Raw genomic sequence first — 4,978 nt, 5'->3', positions numbered from 1 at the left:
GAAAAACCTGACTAAGGAAAAAAGAGTACAGTCTCCCCCTCTTGCCGACATCATTTAATGTCTCGAAATTGGCGCATCCCAATCTCATGTACCAATCTTTCAAAGGAGGATTTTGGGAGTGACTTTGTGAATAAATCTGCCAGATTGTCACTTGAGCGAATCTGTTGGATATCAATTGTCCCTTAATTTTGAAGATCATGGGTGAAGAAGAATTTGGGAGAAATATGCTTAGTTCTATCACCTTTGATGTATCCGCCTTTAAGTTGAGCAATGCATGCTGTATTATCTTCAAACAGGACAATTGGAGCTATCTTATGATCAATCAGTCCACATGATGACAGAATATATTGAATCAGACTCCTCAGCCAAAAACACTCGCGACTAGCTTCATGAATTGCCAGTATTTCAGCATGATTCGAGGAGGTTACTGCTATCGCCTGTTTCGTGGACCTCCATGATATAGCTGTACCACCATATGTGAACAAATATCCTGTTTGAGATCTCCCTTTGTGTGGATCAGACAAGTATCCAACATCTGCATAGCCAACTAATTGTGACTTGGATCCATAGGGATAAAACAATCCCATATCAACCGTCCCATGAAGATATCGAAAGATTTGTTTGATTCCACTCCAATGTCTTCTGGTTGGAGAGGAACTATATCTTGCTAGTAAATTTACAGCAAATGATATGTCAGGTCGCGTATTATTAGCAAGATACATTAGCGCTCCAATGGCACTAAGATATGGTACTTCAGGACCAAGGATATCTTCATTCTCTTCTTTAGGACGGAATTGATCCTTTTCCACATCCAAAGATCTTACGATCATTGGGGTACTTAATGGATGTGACTTATCCATATAAAATATTTTCAAGATCTTTTCTGTGTATGTTGTTTGATGAATAAAGATCCCACCTTTTATATGCTCGATCTGCAGGTCGAGACAAAACTTAGTCTTTCTGAGATCTTTCATCTCAAACTCTTCTTTTAGAGTTTTTATAATTGTTGGAATCTCTTCAGGAGTCCCAATGATATTTAAATCATCAACGTACACAGCAATTATAATGAACCCAGATGTAGTTTTCTTTATGAAAACACATGGGCAGATATCATCATTCTTGAATCCGTTTTTGGCCAGATACTCAGTAAGACGATTATACCACATTCCTCCAGATTGCTTTAGACCATATAAAGATCTTTGCAATTTGACTGAGTATAACCCTTGCGAATATTCATTGGATGGTTTAAATATCTTTAGTCCTTTAGGGACTTTCATATAGATATCTCGATCTAATGAGCCGTATAAATAGGTTGTTACCACATCCATTAAGTGCATATGCAGTTTATGATATGCGGATAAACTGACCAAATAACGCAATGTTATCGCATCCACTACAGGGGAATACGTTTCTTCATAATCTATACCAGGCCTTTGTGAGAAACCTTGTGCCACAAGTCGGGCTTTATAGCGCACAACTTTATTTTTCTCATTTCGTTTTTTCACAAATACCCATTTGTATCCAACAGGTTTTACATCTGCAGGTGTACGGACTACAGGTCCAAAGACTTCACGTTTTGCAAGTGAGTCTAACTCAGCCTTCATGGCTTCTTTCCATTTTGGCCAATCATTCCTTTGTCGACATTCTTCGACTGATCTTGGCTCAAGATCCTTACTTTCATGCATGATATTTAATGCCACATTATATGCAAATATTTCATTGACAATTATCTTATTTCGGTCCCATTTCTCTCTTGTAAAGACATAATTTATCGAGATCTCATCATTTTCACAATTTTCAGGTACCTGAACATCTTCTGGCGTTATATCAGAATTTTGGACAACTGCAGGTGTCTTTACTATGTCTTTTTCAACAGGAATAGAATTTATCACTTTTCTCTTTCGAGGATTTTTATCTTTGGAACCGACAGGCCTGCCACGCTTCTGGCGTGTATTTGCTTCAGTGGCTATTTGTCCTACTGGGACATCAATTCGAATTGGGGCATTTTCTACCCTGCCACGCTTCTGGTGTGAATTTGCTTCAGTGGCTACTTGTCCTACTAGGACATCAATTCGAATTGGGGCATTTTCCGCTGGAATATAAGATTTAGTTATCCTCTTTGTATCGGAAAAAGCATCAGGCAATTCATTTGCTATTCTTTGCAAATGTATAATATTTTGAACTTCTAGTTCACATTGCCCTGATCGAGGATCTAAATGCATCAACGATGATGCATTCCAATTAAGTTCCTTTTCAGGAAGCTTATTCTCTCCCCCTAATGTTGGAAATTTTGATTCATCAAAATGACAATTCGCAAACCGGGACTTGAATACATCTCCCATTTGTATCTCAAGATACCTTACTATAGAGGGAGAATCATATCCAACATATATCCCCAATTTTCTTTGGGTCCCATTTTGGTGCGATTAGGTGGTGCAATGGGAACATATATCGCACACCCAAATATTCTTAAATGGGAAACATTTGGCTGCTGGCCAAAAGCTAATTGCATAGGAGAGAACTGATGGTAACTCGTTGGCCTCAAATGAATAAGTGCTGCGGCATGTAAAACTGCATGCCCCCAAACCGAGGTTGGGAGATTTGTTCTCATAAGTAAAGGTCTAGCAATTAATTGGAGGCGCTTAATAAGTGATTCTACTAACCCATTTTATGTGTGAACATAAGCTACTGGATGTTCAACACTTATTCCATTAGCCATACAATAAGCATCAAAAGCTTGGGAAGTAAATTCACCAGCATTATCAAGGCGAATTGCTTTGATTGGATTTTATGGAAATTGTGCTTTTAATCGAATAATTTGAGCCAGTAATCTCGCAAACGCCAGGTTGCGAGAAGACAATAAGCACACATGTGACCATCTCGAAGATGCGTCTATTAGGACCATAAAATATCTAAAAGATCCACATGGTGGATGAATAGGTCCACATATATCACCTTGAATCCTTTCTAGGAATTTAGGGGACTCAAATCCAATCTTTACTGGTGATGACTTTAAAATCAACTTTCCCTGAGAACATGCAGCACAACAAAATTCACTAGTTTTAAGAATCTTCTGGTTCTTTAGTGAATGTCCATGAGAGTTTTCAATAATTCTCCTCATCATGGTTGTTCCCGGATGACCCAATCTATCATGCCAAGTTATGAATTCATTTGGGCTAGTAAACTTCTGGTTTACAATGGCATGTGATTCAATTGCACTGATCTTAGTATAATACAACCCATATGAAAGTGAGGGTAATTTTTCTAATATAACTTTCTTATTTGAATCATGAGTTGTGATACATAAATACTCATGATTTCCCTCATTCATTGTCTCAACATGATATCCATTTCGGCGAATATCTTTGAAACTCAACAAGTTCTTCAGGGACTTGGTAGATAATAGTGCATTATTTATTATAAATTTTGTTCCTCCGGAAAACAAAATTATAGCTCTTCCGGAGCCTTCTATCACGTTGCCTGAGCCAATAATAGTAACATATTCCTCTTTTGGCACAAGATGGGTAAAATATATATCACTTTTGAGAATGGTGTGCGTACTTGCACTATCCGCAAGGCATACATCTTTATTATATATCCTTGCCATTTTTCTTCAAAAAAAAAAAAAAACAGATAATAATAATAAAATGAGCAAAAGTACATGCATAGTAAAAATTATTCACATGAATACTTAACAAACACATACACATATCAAACTATTCCATCATTGATCAAATAGCCAATATTTCCTTCAGGGTCCTCAAAGAAATCAGATACATCATAATGAGTGGTGGAATTTTCAGTATCATTTGAAACAAAATTTGTTTCCTTTCCTTTGGCATTCTTTTTCAAAAATGCCTGATAAAGATCCACTAGGTGCCTTGGGGTACGATAGGTACGTGACCAATGGCCCTTTCCACCACAACGGAAACACTTATCCTTTGTTGATTTACTCTGCCTGATATTTCTTTCTTTATCCCACTTCTGGTGAGATCTTTCTTGTGAATATAATTTCTTTTCCTTCCATAATTTTTCTTGTTATCAAAATCTTGCCATTTACCTCTTCTGGGGTTAATTGCCGCATTTACTTCAGGAAATGGGGCGGCGCCAACTGGGCGCACTTCATGATTCCTTAAAAGTAACTCATTGTTGCGTTCAGCAACAAGAAAGCAAGAAATTAACTCAGAATATTTTTAAATCTTTTTCTCGATACTGCTGCTGCAGGAGCACATTCGAGGAATGGAAGGTTGAGAAAGTTTTCTCTAACATATCGGGCTTGAGGAAGTATCACATGATTGTACCTTTTTTTCAAGGTCTTTCCACAGATCTCCAGGGTCTTTTAACGTGGAATATTCATTTTTCAATCATTTGTCAAGATGACGATGAAGGAAAATCATGGCCTTGACTTTTATCCTTCTGGGATGTATTATTTTCAGCCTCAATGGTATCTTCAAGATCCATTGAATCAAGATGAATTTCAGCATCTAGTATCCATGATAAATAATTGTTTCCAGATATATCAAGAGCATTAAATTCAAGATGAGAGAGCTTCGACATAATGAAAATTTGTTACCTGAGTCTTCCTAAAAATTTGATCAGAGTCTCGTGCTGATAACGTGTTGTAAAACAACTAAATAAATAAGGAAGATGTAAATATAAGATAGGAAATATAAATATAAAACTCTAGTATTAATGATCACCAATATAATTATTTTGATAGAAGTAACTTTTATATATATATATATTACTTAATATGAGTAGTATCGCATGTAAAGAAAGAGAAGAGTATAAAGAGAGAGAGAGAGAATATTGTATTAATTATTGTTGTGTCAAAACCTCAGCCTTATTCCCCTATTTATACTAGTGAAAAGTTTCACTTTACAAATATTGGGAAAGCATGCACCGCATATCCTTTAATATTTGTGCTTCCCAATAGAACTTCAAAGGAAGAATAAATCATGCTGAGTAGATGGATATG

This window comes from Arachis ipaensis, chromosome B10, assembly GCF_059453495.1.
Source record: "Arachis ipaensis isolate K30076 ecotype BB chromosome B10, ASM5945349v1, whole genome shotgun sequence".
In the NCBI taxonomy this organism is placed as follows: domain Eukaryota; kingdom Viridiplantae; phylum Streptophyta; class Magnoliopsida; order Fabales; family Fabaceae; genus Arachis; species Arachis ipaensis.
Note: the sequence above shows the minus strand (reverse complement) of the source record.